At 41.5% G+C, this 20,299-nt stretch overlaps 1 protein-coding gene across 2 annotated transcripts in view; it reads right to left on the bottom strand.

The window, feature by feature from the left end:
• The window catches only part of TBC1D31 (TBC1 domain family member 31), a 97,626-nt gene extending 77,372 nt beyond the window's left edge, over positions 1–20,254 (bottom strand). For both annotated transcript variants that reach the window (XM_058698982.1, XM_058698983.1), the window contains exon 1: positions 20,233–20,254. The gene's annotated coding sequence lies outside the window, so the exon portion shown is untranslated. The remainder of the gene's footprint in view (positions 1–20,232) is intronic.
• Between the last annotated feature and the right edge of the window lie 45 nt (positions 20,255–20,299).

Below are 20,299 nucleotides of genomic sequence, written 5' to 3'. Positions count from 1 at the left end.
TGCAGAAGAGACAATCACGTTCCTCATTTTTATTTATTGGATTGGAGATGATAATAAGTTATGTGTATGAATGTTTGCATTATTATTCAGGAAACTTAGGGTGCTAAACTTATGGGTGCTTAACTTGAAATAAAGGGTTTTTTTCTATCCCATGCAGGTAACCAAGCAACATTTTTATCAGTAGCAGAGACAAATGTGCTGAATGATTTCCTGAACTACTTTGGTTTAACCTGTCTGCAGTCAAGCTCATACCGGCTGTCACAGCCCATGCGACCATCCTACTCAATTTCAGGTATGTGACAAAGAGGTTTCTATATTACAGATCTTCTGGACTCCCAGAAGACTGGATTGTCTTTGCACTTGTCTTTGGATTTAGTTGAGCCAAATCTGAAGGTCAGGCTGGCAACGGAAGAAACATGCACCTGTAGCTGCCAACCTTCTACTTACTGTAATTTCCCAATGTTTATAACCCAAGTTGGTAGACCATTTGGTAGTTCCTTCCTGAATCATTACTCAGTCAATAACTGATGCATTCTACACATATATTTTTCAGCTAAATTGAGGTGTAATTGACATTTAATAAACTGTACATATTTAAGTTGTATAATTTTATGATTTGACATAAATAGACTCCTATGAAACCATCATCATAATCAAGATACTGAACATAGCCATCACTCCCCCGAAGTTTCCCTTTGCCTTTTTGGAATCCAATTTCTTTTTATCCCCACCCACCTTGCCTACAGGCAACCACTAATCTGCTTTCTGTATCTTAGTTAATATTTTCTAGAAATTGATGTAAATCAGTCCTAAACTATGTACTCCTTTTTTTTTCTTTTGGCCTGGCTTCTTTCAATTATCATAATTATTTTGAGAATCGCTATGTTGTTGGGTATATCAACAGTTCATGTGTTTTTATCATTGATATTCTATGGTATTGATATACCACAATTAATGTATCCAGTCACCTTTGATGAACATTTGGATTGTTTCCAGTTTGGGGCTATTACAAAGACAGCTGTTATGAACATTCCTGTACAAGTCTTTGTGTAAACATATGTTCTCAGTTCTGTTGGGTAAATTCTTAGAAGTGGAATGACTGGGCCATATGGTAGGTGTAGGCTTAACTTTTTAAGAAAGCATCAAATGTTTTCAGAGTAGTTGTGCCATTTTACATCTCCACCAACAATGTAAGATAGTTCCAGGTGTTCCACATCTATGATGAGTCTTTGTGATTACAGCCATACTAGGAGTATTGTGGTACCCCCTGGTGATTTTAATTTCCCTTTCTGGAATGACAAATGATATGTCCAGCATCTTTTCTTGTGATTATTTACCTTCTGCATATATCTTTGGTGAAGTATATGTCCAAATATTTTATCCATTGTTTAACTGGTCTTTTTTTTTTATTGAGCTTTGAGAGTTCTTTACATATTGTGGATACAAGCCGTTTATCATACATGCACTTTGCATATATTTTCTCCCAGTTTGTGGCTTGTTTTTTCATTCTCTTAACAATGTCTTTCAATGAGTAGATGATGTTAGTGTTCAAGATCAACCCAACAGTGTTTTGGAGTTTTTGGTGTGATATCTAAGAAATCTTTACCTAACTGAAGGTCACAAAGATTTCCTCCTGTTTTCTTCTTTGTATGTATTTCAACTACATTCTCAAAGGAATGGGAAGTTGTGCATGTCCAAGGGATTTTTGGGTTTTGCTTTACAAAGTCCTTCCTCTTTGTCCTCTTGCCTATCCCACTTCCATTGTTGAAGGAAGCCTTCTTTTTTGCTGTGATAATATATAATCTAGAAGGAGAAGAACTTCCATTGTGTCTACTTTTTTTTTTTTAAGTTTATTTGTTTATTTGGAGAGAGACAGAGACAGCGTGAGCAGGGGAGGGGCAGAGACAAGGGGAGGATTCCAAGGAGGCTCTGAGCATGGTAAGCACAGAGTCTGATGTGGGGCTCAAACCCATGAAACTGTGGGATCATGACCTGAGCCGAGATCAAGAGTTGGACACTCAACCGAGCCACCCAGGCGCCCTCACTTCATCTGCCTTGCTAGAGGGAATTTAGTGGACATTTGGAATGTTCAACATCTGAAAACCTTTTCTGTTTGGGAAAAATCCCAAGATATTTAGAAGGTGAGGGGCAGCTATTCTCTTTCCCAATTTCTTGGCAACCAGTTCTCTAATATGCCCAAACCTAAGCCAGTCAAGAGTGAGCAAGCAAGTCAAACCAGGATGATAACCGAGAACTGAAAATACAATTCAAACATTTATTGCAATTTCTCAAAGAGCACCAAGTAGAAAGCAATAGATAACCTTTAGCAAAGTTCTTCAAATACCCTTTCTCACCTCACTCAGGTTAGATTAAGTTATGCCACAGTAACTAGCCACTCCAAAACTCAGGCTTAAAACAACCCAGTGGTGTGTTTAGCTCATATTGTCTCTAAGGGAGCTAGGCCGATGGAGTAGCTACCATTACAAAAGTTTAGGTTGCTGTCCAGAGGGTGGAAAGAGAGTTCTAGAGGGTCTCATACCACCGATTGAATGCTCTAGCCCAGAAATGTCACTATAACCTTTACTCTCAACTCACTACCAGAACTGTGGCTCCATCCAAACACGAGGGCCAGAAGTGCAATCCTATTAAGTTAGTTATCTGTAGCTGCAACGATGCTGTGAAAAAGCAACCACCAAAACTCGGTGGCATGCAACAATAAACATTTACTGCTCACTCATCTGGGATCGGCCAGGCTGTTAACTGCAGCATAAAGTTAACTAATAGAGTCAGTTAATGGTTCAGAACCATTGGTGTGGTTCTGAATTCTTGCAAAAGACCTATGGCATGCACCAGAAAATAATTTATTGCTAGCTTGGGTTAAAAAACTCTGGGAACTGGGGCGCCTGGGTGGCTCAGTCGGTTAAGCATCCGGCTTCAGCTCAGGTCACGATCTTGCGGTCGGTGAGTTCGAGCCCCGCGTCGGGCTCTGGGCTGATGGCTCAGAGCCTGGAGCCTGCTTCCGATTCTGTGTCTCTCTCTCTGTACCTCCCCCGTTCATGCTCTGTCTCTCTCTGTCTCAAAAATAAAATAAAAACATTAAAAAAAAAGACTCTGGGAACTATTATAACAAGATTCTGTTTTATCTCCTTGGAAAAAGGGTTTATTTGCACATTAAAAGGAGTGTTGGTAAACAAAGATGTTGACAGCACTTAAAAACACTAAAGCACTGAGTGGGGTTGGGGAAGGGTACGGTAAGACTGTACACATGGATATCCATGTCTATCCAGCACTGTCCCTACCCCTGTCCCCCACGGCCTCCAAGCTCCTCAAACGTAGTATGACACACACTTCTGAGAAATGCTTCTAGCCCACCCCTCACTGGTCAAATGATTGGCTCAGGGGTGGGGCCTGACTCAGCTGAGCCAACCAGAGCCCTTTTGGGAGGGGTTTAAAGTTGAGACCAAGGCCAGCAAGTTTCCTCCCTCTCTGGTAGACTGGGAGCTGCCAGAGACAGTACCTCCAACTTTGTGGTGAGAGCCAGTCTGAGAGAGGGTAGCTAAAACTGAAAAACAAGGGGGGCAAGAAAACCAGAAATAGTAAAAGAACATTCTGGCAGCATTTATGTCCCTTGTTCTAACTGTCCCAGAAGCTAATCTGGACTCCTGTCCTTCCTATACTCTGGTTATTTGAGCAGAAACATTGCCTTCTATTTTCTAAAGTAGAGGTAATTGGAAGAAAAACAAGTCAGGGAAGGCTTCAGGAGGTGGTGATACTTGAGCTGAGTCTGAAGGATAAATAGGGGTTATAAGGCAGAGAAGTTAGGGAAGGAAACAGCATCTGCAGAAAGGCAGGGGCATTTGTGAAACAACATGGAAACTTCTAGAAACTAGAAATGCTGAGTGCGATCAAAGCACAGATGCACAAGGAGTTATTATGCATGTAACATGCTTAGCACCTACAAAGCTCTCAATAATAATAGCAATAACTATTATTATTATTATTATTATTATTATTATTATTGGGGTGAGAGGCAGAAGACTGAGACACATGTAAAACTAAGAATATAAAAGTTCCATATTGCCATTCTAAGGAGGTTGGATCTTATTCTAAAAGGTTCTAGGGAAACTGGTGGTTTCTAGACATATCCCTCTGTAGTAGAAAGATCATTTAAGAGTTTAAAGCTTGAGGGGCACCTGGGTGGCTTAGTCTGTTAAGCATCTTACTTTGGCTCAGGTCATGATCTCACAGTTTGTGGATTCAAACCCCACATTGGGCTCTGTGCTGACAGCTCAGAGCCTGGAGCCTGCTTCAGATTCTGTGATTCCCTTTCTCTCTGTCCCTCCCCCACTCACACTCTGTCTCTTTCTCTCTCTCTCTCTCTCTCTCTCTCTCTCTCTCTCTCTCTCAAAAATAGATAAACATAAAAAAAAAAAGAATTTGAAGCTTGAGGCAGAAGGAGGGTGAGACAAAAGTGATGAAGGGTTGACCAAGGCAGCCACCATAAAAGGAATCCAAGCAGGCAATAGTTAAATGACAAGGGTACATTGACATATTGTGTGGGTAAGCTGACACTGCAAAGAAAGAGTTCTGTTTCATCGGTAACACAGGGATGCGTGTCATACTGCTAACTGATGCAAACCCAGGCAATGTTTTTCATTTCCTAGACAGCTCAGCTGTCTGGCGTGGTAGGGATGGGGGGTGGGGGCGGGCAGTAAGGCAAAAGCCATAACAGGTTAGCTACGACATGGTGCACCTGCCCAACCCTTTTAACATGACTCAGAACAGAAGAAGAAAATCAAAGAGACATGCTCCAAGTTGCTTAAATAAATATTCATGTCTAGGTGTCCTCATAAAACATACATGAAAGCAACCAAGGGCAGTGTTTCGTGTGTAATCAAAAGGATTTGACAACTACAGCTGGAATTGTATAGTATCAAAGTGTGGGGGGGGTGTGGTGTTGATTTTGACAGGCAGCAAGATCATTCCCACGTTCGATGAGAAACTGCTGCCATAGACTGTGGTTTTTTTTAAAAGACCTCCTGCAAGTCAAAGGAAGGAGGAGACCATAACATGACAGAATGGGCAGTGGCTGCAAGTTTCCAGTCTTTGCAGCCTTTGCACGTGGCCAGGAGAGGAGGAGCGTGTGGAAATCTCGGCCCCCATCATGTCCACAACTGTCCTAAGAAGGACAGCCTATAGCTACCTCTGTCTTAGCAACAACTGCATGATATCCCATCTTATGGACGTGTGGTGTGGCATGATTTTATAATCCCTCTGTTGTTGACAGTTGGGTTTAAAAAATTATTTGCAAACTTGATGCTGGAGAAATTAACACTTAAGTGTACTATTGTACTCTTGTAGGCGCTAGTTTAAGGTCGCTTGGAAAGGTTCTATTGGAAGCTTAAACCTTTCAAATTATGCTCTGCCAGTGGTGGCCTGTTCCAAAGGCCTCTCTGGGCAGAGGACTGTGGAGTCAGGGAATGCTGGGAATATCTCCCACAGGACTGAATAACTAGCTTTGATTCACAGGCTCCTAAAAACATTTATGGGCTCAGAGGACAGGCTATCAATCAAGTGTGACAGGACGCCATAAACCGTGAGTAAAATACCTCTAATTGCTGTAAGGGAGGAAGGCAGACTGAGCAAAGCATTTATTGTCCATTTAAGTATTCGAGGGCAGCGTGGCTTCTTTTGTCCAGTGCCCACTCTGGGTAGCATGTGAAAAGAGGCCACAGAACCGAGTGAGGATGACTGGTAAGGAATCCACACCTAACAGACCAGGCACTTTGGTCTCTTCTGGTTTTTATGTGGCCTTACTCAATAGTAAAAACCATCTCCCCTAAATATATTTTTTTAAGGAATTTTTTTTAAGGGGAGCGTGGGTGGCTCAGTAGGTTAAGCGTCTGACTTCAGCTCAGGTCATGATCTCGTGGTTTGAGCCCCACATCGGGCTCCGTGCTGACAGCATGGAGCCTGGAGCCTGCTTCAGATTCTGTCTCTCTCGCTCTCTGCCCCTCCCCCACTCGCAGTCTGTGTGTGTGTGTGTGTCTCTCTCTCAAAAAAAAAATTAAAAAAAATTAAAGAATTTTTTTAGAGCAGTTTTAAGATCACAGAAAAATTAAAGGAAAGGTATAGAGATTTCCCCACATACCTCCTGCCCCCACACGTGCACAGCCTCCTCATTATCAGCATCCCCACCAGAGTGATACCTTTGTTACAACTGATGAACCTACATGGACACATCATAATTTCCCAGAGCCCCTGGTTTACACTATGGTTCACTCTTGGTGTTGTACATTCTGTGGCTTTGGACATTATAATATCATCCAGAGTACTTTCTTTGCCCTAAAAATCCTCTGTGCTCTGCTCATCCATCCCTCCCTTCTCCCCTTTACCCAAGTAGTTTGGGTTTTATTATATTGATCGCTTTGAAAAATACTGCAAGCAACTTTCTTTAAAAAAATTTTTTTCCCAAAGATTTTATTTGTAAGTAGTCTCTACACCCTGTGTAGGGCTCAAACTCACAACCCCAAGATCAAGAATCACATGTTCTACCAACTGAGCCAGCCAAGCATCCCTGTGCAAGCAATTTTCTACATGAGCAAAGAGAAAGATAAGATAGGGTATGCACAATGGGATTACCACCTTCACCTGTAGGCCTTAGAAGGGTGTTACTCTGCCCAAACAGGCCTATTACAAAGGCCTTGCTGGGCAGAGGGCTGTGGAGTCAGAGAATGCTGGGAATATCTCCCATAGGAGTAAATAAATTTGACTATAACTCATGAGTACTATGAACACAGAGTCCTAATTTCACATATTCCACCCTGTTCTCCCCATAAATATGTTGCCTGAGTCCATTGGCTCCACTGGTTACTAGTACTCTAACCTTGGGCATAATATTGAACTTCTCCGTGCCTTGATTTCTCCATCTGTAAAATTGGGATAAAAATAGGAGCAACCCCAAAGAATTGTTTAGAGTTTAGAACAACTTTGGCACACAGAAGTCCTCAGTGAATGCTAGCTGTTATTACTGCTATTATTTCTTGTATCTTTCTTTATTAAACCGTCCAGAATGCCAGACTTTGCTGATTTTTACCCACAGACAAGAAATAGGCAACCACATTATGCTTTTCTCACTGGCAGTACAGCACACAGCAATTACTTGGAAGGCTCCATGACTATCACTTAACACTGTAGATATACAAGAAACAATAGTCCAATAAAAACTTGTACACCCAGAAAGTCTCTGGTGCTGCCTTCATCTGTATTCTCATAGCATATCCTGCTAAGCTATGAAGGGAATTCATTATTTGCATGATAATCCTGTTTATTCCCCATTAACACACCACACATACACACACACACCCTAAATATTGTATTATTGCTATTATTTAAGCCCCTCTAAGGAGAGTACCAGTGATGTGCTGATAAATTTAACAACTGGCTCTCTGGACAAAAATAAAGCCCTGGTTTGCAGCATTTGGTAATTTCTGTGGTATAAGTACTCCTACTATTCAAGGCCAATTTCAAGCTACCAATGTGATGTCATTGGAAAGAGATGAGCAATAGTACACTATTACATAGTATGTTCACCATACAGATACGATGGACATAGAAAACCTCAAGAGCATCAATAATAGTAAAATATGGTAAAGGAATTAACAAATGATATGTTTTATTTTTCATTTTTAAAATGTTTTATTTATTTTTGACAGAGAGAGAGAGACAGAGCATGAGCAGGGGAGGGGCAGAGAGAGAGGGAGACACAGAATCCCAAGCAGGCTCCAGGCTCTGAGCTGTCAGCACAGAGCCCGACGCGGGGTCGAACTCACAGACTGCGAGATCATGACCTGAGCCGAAGTCGGACGCTCAACTGACTGAGCCACCCAGGTGCCCCAAATGATATGTTTTTTAAGAAATGATATGTTTTGAGTATTTCCTTTAAATATAATTTATTTCAATCTAAGTTTATATAATTCAATTTTTGATAAAGGCTGTATTTAATAATCGTCTCAGAAAAATCCGGAAAATTTAACAGTTGGCTCTTGTGAGCTAATACGAGCCAGCTCTAGCATTGCACCGCTTCCTACTCATTTCAACGACTTAGATATTTGATGTTTCAGTTGTATGTTGCTGTGTAAAAATTACCTCAAAATTCATTGGCTTCAAGCAAAAATGATTTCCTAAATTTCACCATTCTGTGAGTTGACTGGGCCCAGCTGATATACCACGATATAACCTGACTCACCATGATATAGCCGTGGTCACTCGTGGTTGCGTGCAGCTGAAGGCTCACCTGGGGCTGAAACATCCAAGATGGCTTCTCACCTACCTGTGCCTCTGTCCACGCGGCCTCTCATCATTCAGTAGTCTAGCTTGAGCTTCTTTACACGGCCCTGGGCTCTTAGAAAGGAATGTTTCAGTAGGACAAGCCTGAGTGTGGAAGTGTTTCACTTGCATGCATCACCATGCCAGCTAATGTCCCATTGGCTAACGCAAGTCACATGGTCAAGTCTAGCCTCAATATAGAACGGAACTAGACACTCTTATGACCTTAAGAGATGTGTTTTGTTAGAGGCTTCTAATGTCATGGTTGACCACGGATGACCTCAGGAAGTCCCAGAGGCACATTCGGTGGGAGAACATATAGGAATAAATCATCCTTTGAGGACAGGGAGGTGGGAGGGTTGTTTCAGTGTGTGTGTGTGTGTGTGTGTGTGTGTGTGTGTGTGTGTGTGTGTGTGTTGGGGGCATAAGGGGGAGTTGCCAAGGAAGGAGGGGGGAGTGGACAAGCATCACATGTAACTCAGTGGTTCTCAACCAAGGGTGACTGCCCCCAGAGGACATTTGGCCATGTCTGCAGACGTTTTTGGTTGTCATAGCTGAGAAGGTGGGTGCTACTGTCACATGGTACCAAAGATGCTGATAATCATCCTCCCACACACAGGGAAGCCCCTCACCAACAAATAACTGTTTGACCTGAAGTGTCTACAGTGCCGAAGCTGTGACACCTGCATGTAACCTAATGCACGCACGAACTCGGCTGGTTAGTATGTACTGTCCCTTGCCAACACATTTTTTTTCCTACTGCCTTTGACAGCACGTACCAGATATAAAATGCTTTCAGAGCTCTCTAAATGCATGTTCAGCCTATTTGGACTGGCTTCAGACAAGCGTGACAGATGTAGCTTTTTTGGCTCCAATGCCTTGCCAGTCAAGCATATGCATATTTGCACATTACATCTGCGGCATCAGCAATAACATCCCGTGATCAAAAGAGGTTGTATATCCAACTTTCACTAAAACATTTGAATTACTTTTCCTCCAAGTCTTCCAGCTCTCAGGTGCTTTGCTATGTCTCTTTGCTTTCTCCAGGTAAGCTATTCTGTTCTATTCCTCATTATATTAAGATTGCATTTGTCCTCTCTCTGCAAAGGAGATCCTCATTTGCTAGTTCAATAAATGTCAGTGGAGCTCCTGTGTGGGAAAGGGTTGTTCCGGGTGCTGGGGAATGGCAGTGAACAAGACAAAATTGCCCTTTCCTGGAACTTGCATTCTAGTTGGGAAGACAGACAATGACTAAGAAAATAAATAAAGTATATCATGTCAGGTAATGAAAAATGAAGACAAATGTAAGCGGGGTAAAGGAATGAGCAGGATGGGCGGGGTGATACCTGGATTAAGGTGTTCGAGGAAGGCACTGCTGGCAGGTATTATCTAAGCAGAGATCTGGGCACTGTGCAGGAAGGAGGCACAAAGACAGGTTTTCAACAGTGTCTTCATTGTGCTATGTAAGACATTTATATTGGTTTCCCAGAGACGCGGTAACAAAGTATTGCAAACTGGGTGGCTTAAAATAGTGAAATTCATTCTCTCATGGTTCCAGGGGTCAGAAGTCTGAAATCAAAGTCTGGAGGCCTTGAGGGAGAGTCTGTCATGCTTCTCTCCTAGTTCCTGGTACCGGTCGGCAATCCTTGGCTTAGAGATGCATCACTCTGATCTCTGCCCTTGTCTTTGCATGGCCTTCTCCCCCTGTGTCTGTGTCTACATTTTCTCCTTTTATAAGTATATCAAGTCACTGTTAATCCAATGGACTAGCTCACCCTAATCAACTATGACCTCATTTAAGCTTGATTACATCTGCAAATACTATTTTCAAATAACATCACATTCACCGGGACCAGGGGTTAGGATATTAATATATCTATTTGGGGAACACAATTCAACTCATGCTCATAACATGATTGTTTTGGGTTATCACAATAACTAAGGGCACAACAGGAATTTAGGAAAGGGGGTCAGGGATGTTAGGCAGACATCCTACAATGTATAAAATGGTCCCGCATCCTTTTGAACATTTCCAATACATTCCTGTAAGTAAAAATCCCATTTGTAATAGCTGAACTAGCACCTAATTCTGTTTTACATATAAACATGAAGAATATTTACAGGGATTTAATATACTCTAAATTTTCCTGGAATGTAGCTACTGTACTAATTGAGACATGATTATACTTGTTTTTTTGTTTGACTTTGTTTTTTAATTTAAATACATTTGACATATATCATTGTGGAAATTTAAGGCGTATATACTTACTGTTTCTTTAAAAATTTTTTTTAATTTTAAAATTTTTAATTTTTTAAAAATTTAAAAATTTTAATTTTTTTTAGGGGCGCCTTGGGTGGCTCAGTTGGTTAAGCGTCCGACTTCAGCTCAGGTCATGATCTCACAGTTGCAAATTCGAGCCCCCCGTTGGACTCTTTGCTGACAGCTCAGAGCCTGGAGCCTGCTTTGGTTTCTGTGTCTCCCTTTCTCTCTCTCTCTCTGCCCCTCCCCCACTCTGGCACGCACGCTCTCTCTCTCTCTCTCTCTCTCAAGAATAAATAAACATAAAACAAAAGCAAAAACAGCGCAAGAGTGGGGAGGGGCAGAGAGAGAGGGAGACACCGAATCTGAAGCAGGCTCCAGGCTCTGAGCTGTCAGCAAAGAGTCCAACGCGGGGCTAGAACTCACAAACTGTGAGATCATGACCTGAGCTGAAACCGAGTTGCACGCTTAACCAACTGAGCCACCCAGTCACCCCTCCCCTCATTTTTAAGAAAGTTAGGCAAGAGCCTTGGAAGTGCCCAAGTAAGCGAGGACCCCTGTAGCCTAAATCTGAGTAGGCAGTCTCTGGGAGTGATAGTAAAATAAAGATGCTCACATCCTTTCACGTCAGAATCCCCCTCCTGGAAATCTGTTCAGTAGAATTATTATTATTTTTTTAAAGATGTATTTATTTTTGAGAGAGAGAGAGAGAGAGAGTGCGCGCAAGTGGGGAAGGGGCAGAGACTCGGGGGACAGAAGATCTGAAGCGGGCTCTGCACTAACAGCAGTGAGCCCGATGTGGGGCTCACACTCATGAACTGTGAGATCATGACCTGAGCTGAAGTCGGATGCTCGACCGACCGACCGAGCCACCCAGGCGCCCCTGTCCAGTAGAATTATTGAGAGGCAATGTGGTGGAGTGGTTAAGAGCAGAATAGGGGCGCCTGGCTGGCTCAGTCAGTGGAGCATGTGACTCTTGGTCTCAGGGTTGTGAGTTCAAGCCCTAAGTTGGGTGTAGAGATTACATAAAAATAAAATCTTAAAAAAAAAAAAAAGACCGGAATAGAATGCAACGTCCTTTCCATAACCTACAATGTCCTGCCTGATTCTAAGTACCCCTCCTTCCTTGCTCTCTCTGAAAACCCCCCGCCCCCGACTTTCTCCACTCAGCCACGTTGGGCTTGGTGCTGTGAGGCCTCCCTGCCAGGCACGCTTCCACTCAGGGCCTTTGCCAGCCCTGCTGCCTGAATGGTTTTCCCCAGCTGTCCACATTGCTTGCTCTTTCACCTCCTTAAGATCTTTATTCAAGCGTCCCTTGAGATCACAGTGAGGCCCTCCCTGACCAACCCAAATCTCCTTCGCTTTATTTTGGCTCCAGGCACGTGTCAAGGGTTCATCTACTGTGCATCTAACTTCTGCCCCTTTCGATAGTCTTCCTGCCTCCTCTAGAATGTAAGCTCTAAGAGGCCACGGATATTCGTCAGTTTGGTTCACTGCTGCATCCACAGTGCCAGGAAGAGTACCTGGTACCTAACAAGTTGCTGTGGGCTGATTGTGTCTCCCCAAATTCTCCCCACGAAGTCAAAATCCTAACGCCTAATGTGATGGTATCAGGAGGTGGGGTCTTGGGGAGGCTCTGCCGTAATGAATGAAGGTAATGCCCTTATAAGAGAGACCTGAGAGACCACTCTTCTCCCTTCTACCATGTGAGGATAGAAATGCAAGATGGAAGGGGACCCTCACCAGAGCGTGACCGTGCTGGTGCCCTGATCTTGCACTTCTAGTCTCCAGACCTGCGAGAAAGAAATTTCTGTTGTTTATAAACCACCCAGACTATGGTACTTTGTTGGATGACTGAATTAGAGAGTACCACCTTTGGCTCTAGACAGACCTGGGTTTGAGTCTTACCTTTGCACTTACTAGCAAGTGGCAAGTGACTTAACTTTTCTGAGGCTGTTTCTTCAATTATAAATAAAAATAAAAGTACCTCATAGGGTTGCAGTGTTCTTGTGAAGACTTATTAAAACCATGCCCACAAAGTTTCAATTTATTAATATTCAACACGTATTATTAGTAAAAAGAAGCTAGCTATCCATGTACAAAAATGTATACACATGAAGATGTTCAAGCTGTATTAGGTATTGCAAAACAGGCATCCGAAATAGGAAAATGGTCAAAGGATTATGCTATATCGCTAGTAGAATATTATTTAGTCAACAGAATGATAATTATGAAAACTTTGTAGAAACAGGGAAAGCCTCTTTTTTTTTAAGTTGTATTTTATTTTTAAGTAATCTCTACACTCAACGTGAGGCTCAAACTCATGACCCTGAGATCAAGAGTCATAAGCTCTACTGATCGAGCCAGCCTGGCAACCCAGGAAAGACTCTTTTTATGAAAAGGTAAATGAAAAGAACAGTATGATATGGAAAAACAAACAAACAAACAAACTAGAAGATAGTAAATTTTTATATCTCCCCCCTTCTTTTATTTTTTTAAAGCTTATTTATTTATTTTGAGAGAGAGTGGGGGAGGGGAAGAAAGAGGGAGAAAGAATCCCAAGATGGCTCCAATGGTCCACACAGAGTGCGACGTGGGGCTTGAACTCAGAAACTGTGAGATCATGATATGAGCTGATATCAAGAGTCCCATGCTTAACTGACTGAGCCACCCAGGCGCCTCTCTCTTTCTTTTTTTCAATAAGCATCTTCCCTCCCCTACATCCTTTTCTACTCTATTCTTTCCTAGTAAAACAACCTCTCCTTAACATTTTTAGTTGCAAAACTCATAGTCTTAGTTACATTTTGGTTAACAGCTGTGTGATATTGTGGTACAATGGGAAACATCTATTTGTTTTTTGTCCCTGTTCCTGGCACAGAACTTCATTTCCTGAGTGCTAGGATGAAAGGAGCACCTTTTGTTATCCATAATCATTTTCTATCAGACCTGAGTTTATGCTATTGTGGGGACTCTAGGAGGATGGGGTCCTGGTTGCAGAACCTACCTGTGGTTGGAGGGAACTTTCAGCCACACCCCTCTGACCTTCCAGGGAGGAGGAAGGGGCTGGGAATTTAGTTCATCACCAATGGCTAATGATTTAATCAATCAGGCCTAGGTAATGGAACATCCATAAAAACCCAAGACGAAGGGATTCCGAGAGCGTCCAGGTTGGTGAACACATCAAGGTGCTGGGAGGGTGGTGCACCCAGAGAAGGCATGGGGGCTCTGAATACTTTCTCCCTTCTTTGCCCTGTGCATTTCTTCCATTTGGCTTTTCTTGAGTTGTATCCTTTATAACAAACTGGTAATAAGCTGTTTCCTGATAGTGATGGAAACAGGCCTCAAGTCTTTGCAATAGCTCAGGATTCTGGTTAATACGCCTTTCTCTGGATGTGTCTCCAATTAAAGGCTTTTGGGAGTTTTGCTTGAGCCTTAATTCTAGTGGAATGTCTACACCATGGGTGATGACTTGGATCCAAAGCCAACTGATAAGAATCCTGTATTTAAATATTACTCACATTCTAACACGGAGGAGTTTTTTCTTTGATTTAGAAGGAAGGTATGTCAGATCCTTGCAGGCCTTCCCCAAGGCATATCTTGAATGAGTATCATTTACTATTGTTCTGATTATGAATATAAACTATGACTGATGAATATAAGTTATTAATAGCTGTAATCATTGCTTGGATTACTGTTCTCTGATGATTTTGGCATGTGGAATTGTTACTTAAGAGAAGTCTGATATTAAAGGGATTATTTTATTCCAAATACTTCTTGCATAAACTTTGGTTCAGCCAGCCTGCTTTACTCATCTATACAACATTAATTGCCTCCCATGTGCTGGTCCTTTGTGTTAGTTACTAGAGTAAAACTAGTATCTGTGAGATGCTTTGGAGTTTATAAGGAACTTTTACATTTGTCACAGAGGTAGAGCAGAGCAGTTAAAAGATGGACTCAGGTCAGACAGCCCTGGATTGGAATCACCACTTACAGTTATGGGACCTTGGATGAGTTAGATGATAATCTGTTTCTCAGTTTCCATAATAATAATGATAATGATAATGATAATGATAATAATAATAATAATAATTCTGTACCTACCTATGGGGGTTAGTGTGCCCATTAAGGGGGATGATGCATGGAAACTTCAAGCCCAGAGCTTGGTTGACAGCAGGCTGTCAATTCAAACGGACAACAAACAACTTTGCTGTAGTGTCAGGTAATATTGTTATTGTTTTTAGTGACCTGCCCATGGTCACATACAATCAGCAAAGGTCACACAATCAGCAAAAGACAGAGGCAAGCCTGGAATCCAGATTCATTCCTTATGGTATGTAAAAGGCTGACTTTATTTTTATTTATTTATTTTCTATTTTTTTATTTTGAGAGAGACAGAGAGAGAGAATGAATAAGCAGGGGAGAGGCAGAAAGAGAGGACAGAGGATCCAAAGCAGGCTCTGTGCTGACAGCAGAAAGCCCAACAAGGTGTTTGAACCCACAAACTGTGAGATCATGATCTGAGCTGAAGGTGGGCACTTAACCGAATGAGCCACCCAGGCGCCCCTAAGGCTGACTTTTTAGTACACACACACACACACACACACACACACACGCACGTGTGCATCAAAATAACAAATGGGGAATAATCTATCCACTGTTTAGTAACTGCCTTGTTTCCCAGCCCAGTGTGCCAAAATCTTTAAAATTTCCCAGACTTAGGACTAAAAATATAGGACAGGTTCTGCCAGGCATGACAAAAGAGAAATTATTATTCTTGCCATAGCTTCACCTGCATGATGGGGCTAATGAAACTGCCTACTAGTTAATGTAAGAATTAATTACATCTTTGCAATGTGCTTTGAATTTTTGAAGATGCCACTTATGTGGCAGGCAACCCATTAGGATGGTGTTCCTGCATGACTGTTGTGACAGATGATATTTGAGTCGTCAGCCCCCCCCCCCCCAACGTCTGTCAACATTACTCTGAGGCGCAGTGCCAATTTTCAGCGCTATAGGCAATATTGTGCTCTCAATGGCCGTCTCTCCCAAGCGCCCCGCCCCCCCCACCCCGTTTCCTTAACATCCTTTTTTAACAGAAACAATAGGAAGTATACATCAATATGGCAGGAAAGACAGAGTTAAGGTCTTTTCTAACTATCTTTCTAAAGTTTTTGGCATTGAACCTGTTCCTTTCTGAACAAACCGCCTTTCTACATTTTTTGAAAATTAATTTTAGAATATGTAGTACACATAGTTGGGACAAAATTTAAAAGGATAAAAGAACATGCAATAACATGTCTCCTTCCCACTCCTGTCTCCCATCCTCTGAGTTTCCATTTCCAGAGACAACCACTATTTCAAGCAAATACTGTGTGTGTGTTTGTGTGTGTGCTTTCTGTACAACTGTATAATAGCATAGTGTGAACTTTGTACTGTAACTCTTGTGTCCTTGATGCTATATGTTATTAGCATTCTATTTTATAGTGTACAAAGTTATTTTTTTCTAATGAAGGTTGATAGTATTTGACCATATGGATAAGCCATCATTTAATCAGTTTCATATTGATACTTATTCAGCTATTTCCAATCTCTTGCTATTTAAAAAAATGTGGTAATGACGCTCCTTGTGCATTTTTAAAAAGTTGGAGTCTATCTAAAGCTTAAATTCCTAGAAATGCATTTGAATATTACCAAATTGCTTGCTGGAGAGGTTGTACCGATGTATATTCTTGTCAACAATTCACGAGATCACCTATTTCCCCTACACCTCCACAATTTTTCCTAGAACTTAGCCCAATCATTACCTGCATGTTTTAAATGATGACGAGTGTTGATGGCAGTAACACAGGGACTTCCTTACAAGCCAAGCAATTAAATTCTAGAGCAAGCTATTTGGGAGCATTGGGGGGAAGTCCTCCATTGAAGATGGCTAAGAATAAGCCACCTTTGTGTTTTATGCCCAGAATAATTTATCACAATATATAGTGATTTTATAAAGAGAAACAGAAAAATCCTGAATGTCCATCTAGTCTGATGGTTCTCAAAGAATGGTTGGCAGATAACTTGGATCAGAATCACATGGTGGGAGGGATAGGGTTTGTTGAAAATCCAGATTTCTATTTCTAAAAGCGATATGCTTTCATTGTAAAACATTTCAAAAAGAGAAGCAAAAAGAGAAGAGTAACAATGCTGATGCTGCTTTAAGTGCTAAACCTGAATTTATCTGATTGAAATCTTCACAATCCTCTGAAAGCAGTATTGCTATTACTTTTTCCTCTCACATTTTATAGGTGAAGAAACTGAAGCACCATGAGGTTGTCATTTTTACAACATGATAGTGCTAATAAGTGGTGTAACCACAACTTAAACTTTAGTATTTCTAAAGCCTGAAGTTGAACTCCAGAGCATGCACTCTGAATTTTATTTTATTTTATTTTATTTTTTTAAAAAGAAATAGAAAACTTTTATTCGATGATAAATATTTTCTGTTTCAAAAATAAATTAATCTAAAAAGGCAACATTTTGGTTGGTAAGACATTGAGACTGTTAACAAATCCGTGAGTCAAATGGATACGCGGAGCAGTTTCCTTCTGTACTTTTGACAGTTAGTTTGATTTCATTTGGATTTTTGACTTCTCCTAGGATTACCGCTTCGTAAGTCAAACTCAGGGAAACCAATCCACCTAGTTTAAAATAAAATGACGTTAATTCCCAATGTTTCTAAGAACTTCATTCCTTCTCACATCTTTTCTTTGTCAGCCCCGGGACTGGTAGCCAATGCTCATTGAAAGGAAATTTTTATCATTTATGGCTGGCAGTATCTATCTCTCTTTATTGGGTTATAACAAATCAACCTGGCTACAGTTTTGCATTGGGATTTTTTAAAAGATAATACACACGTACTTTTTCATCCCAATTTAGAAATTACATTTGATCAATTAGAACAAAATTTGTAGACAAAGTTGATACCATAATGCTTTTGTTTGCATTAAACTAGAGCAAGACCCCAGCATCCAGAAAGTTTCTGGTCAGTGATAAAGTAGACCACTGTACCTTGGAACCAGAGAAAATTGATGTCCCAAGTATACAGCAGACCCAAGGCCCTTCCAAACACTTCCCCATTTGGAATTTTCTCCTCTGGTCTCTCTTCCCAGCTCTGCTCATGAAGGTACTGTCTGTTCCTGACAGTCCCATGTAGACATGATTCCTAGGGAATCTTTTGTTCAGCCGATGGCAATCCTTCTGTGGACTTCTATTACTTGTGTTGGCCCTTCTGTGTTATTTGCCTAGCATTCAGTTCTCTCAAGCTTGTGCACTCTGAATTTTAGAGCACAACCTAGAAATAAATATTGCCAAACATTATATGTTGTTTTGTTCTTGGTAGATTTTTTTTTTTTGGGGGGGGGGGCGGCACCTGTACTCAGTTTCATCAGAGAAACCTTCCTTAGCTTTCCACCTAAACTAGATAACACATTTCCTCTTATTCTATCTTGGATATAATGTGTAGTGGGTACAAGAAGATAGGGAGATGCGGAGAATGGAGCTCAGGCAATATCTCCAAATATTATGTTATTTATACAATGCTCTAGCTTTTAATTAATTAATTAACTAATTAATTACATGTTTTAAATGTTTATTTATTTTTGAGAGAGACAGAGACAGAATGCTAGTGGGTTAGGGGCAGAGAGACAGGGAGACACAGAATCCAAAGCAGGCTCCAGGCTCTGAGCTGTCAGCACAGAGCCCGATGCAGGGATCGAACTCGTGAAGTGTGAGATCATGACCTGAGCTGAAGTCAGAAGCTCAACCGACTGAGCCACCCAGGCGCCCCTATTTTATTTATTTTTAAATCTTCATTTATTTATTTTGAGTGAGAGAGAGAGAGAGAGAGAAAGAAGTGGGTGGGAGAGAAAGGGAGAGAGAGAGAGAATCCCAAGCAGGCTCCGTGCTGTCAGCACAGAGCCCAACTCAGGGCTCAAACTCACAAACCATGAGATCATGACCTGAGCTGAAATCAAGAGTCGGTTGCTTAACTGACTGAGCCACCCAGGGGCCCCTCTAGCTTTTATATCAATATTATTTTATAAGGTTGTACTAATTTATATTCTCACCAGCTTTGTATGAATGAGGGGTTTCTTTATATATTCTTTATGCCTGATATCGATTAGGTCTCCAAATGTTGTATACTTTTATCAGTCTGTGGAATACTTAGTGCCTTTTTGTAAATACGGTTTCTGTTAATGAACATCAGGGATGTTGTGCTGAAAAATATTCTTTAAAATAATACTTTGTTGTACACACTTCAAGGTTTGAAATTTTTTTGGTGTGGATGGAAAATCCCATTCTTGCCTGAAGGATCTGAGCTATATGGGTCATCCTGACACACGATTTTCAATCTAGTTGCAAAACTTTAAATAAGGAGTTTTCAGACCCAACATTCCACGTCTAACCTAAATTTGAGATTTCAAAGGGAAGAGAACCCTGAACTTGCTTCTAAGCTCAGGCCTAGGCTTTTTTTTTTTTTAACTGGAATTTAACCTAAACCTATTTTTTTTTTTAATATTTATTTTTTGAGAGAGCGCTAGCAGGGGAGGGGCAGCGAGAGGGGGACGGAGGATCTGAAATGGGCTCTGCACAGACAGGCTGACACCAGTGAGCCCAATGTGGGGCTCGAACTCACAAACCGCGAGATCATGACCTGAGTGGAAGTCGGAGGCTCAACTGACTGAGCCACCCAGGTGCCCCTCAGGCCTAGGCTTGATGTTAACACTTTTACACACAGCATTGCTTTGCTTTGGGCCTATCAAAACACTGCTTCATTTAAATTTCACCAAAATTTTACTTCACCTTTCCTCGCAATCCAATAATGACCCTATTCTTTTTTTGCTTGATGAGATGGTCCAGGTTCCTCTGGAGTCCAGTATCCCTTGCTGCAGAAAGTAAATAAAACTAACTCTGGGCTACAGGTTTGTTTCTAGTGGTCTTTACTGGATGGCTTAATCAATCTTCCCCCCCCCCCCCCCCTTTTGGCTTAATCAGTCTTAAACTGCAGGAGTTACATCTGAAAATAACAGGAACAGTTTTGTCTCCCTTTTTACAGATTAAGAATAAGGTGGATTCTCATCTACTTGTAATTAAATCCTGCTTGAGGAATTATATTCATAGTTAAGAATATAACTTCGCTTTCAGTTCCTCTAACATTCCAAGCTAACATGAGTGGCCGTTTTCTCTGCAAGGAAAACTCCCCAGTTCTTGCCTGGGGGGTGGGGGTGGTTCAGCTCAAAGGACACTTCATCCAGGTTCTCCTTGACCATTCTCATCTAAAGTAGTCATCTTTCCCCACGTTTCCCCGCTCCCACCCCGTCACTCTAGTGCATCATCCTATTTTATATTCCTTTTTTCCCCCCACTCTCTGAAATTATCTTTTGCACTTATTAGTAGTTGTCTAACCCCAACAGAATGTAAGCTCTAGGAGAGAAGGTACCACAACAGCTCTGATAGTCGCAGGATCCTCGGTGTCTAGAACCCTACCTAGAACCCTGGCACTTAGCCCTCAACAAACATTTGTCAAATGAAAGAACAGATGAGGAACTGTGTACTTTATTTTCCTCCTTCCTTTTTAAACATCATCCAAGAGCACCCACCTGGATTACAACTCCAGTTTGAACTAGGTAGTAGGCGTTCAGCCTCGCCATTGGCTGGAGTATTTGC

This window comes from Neofelis nebulosa, chromosome 14 (genome assembly GCF_028018385.1).
Source record: "Neofelis nebulosa isolate mNeoNeb1 chromosome 14, mNeoNeb1.pri, whole genome shotgun sequence".
Classification (NCBI taxonomy): Eukaryota; Metazoa; Chordata; class Mammalia; order Carnivora; family Felidae; genus Neofelis; species Neofelis nebulosa.
The sequence above is the reverse complement of the archived record's forward strand: the minus strand, read 5'-3'. Positions and strand labels throughout refer to the sequence as shown.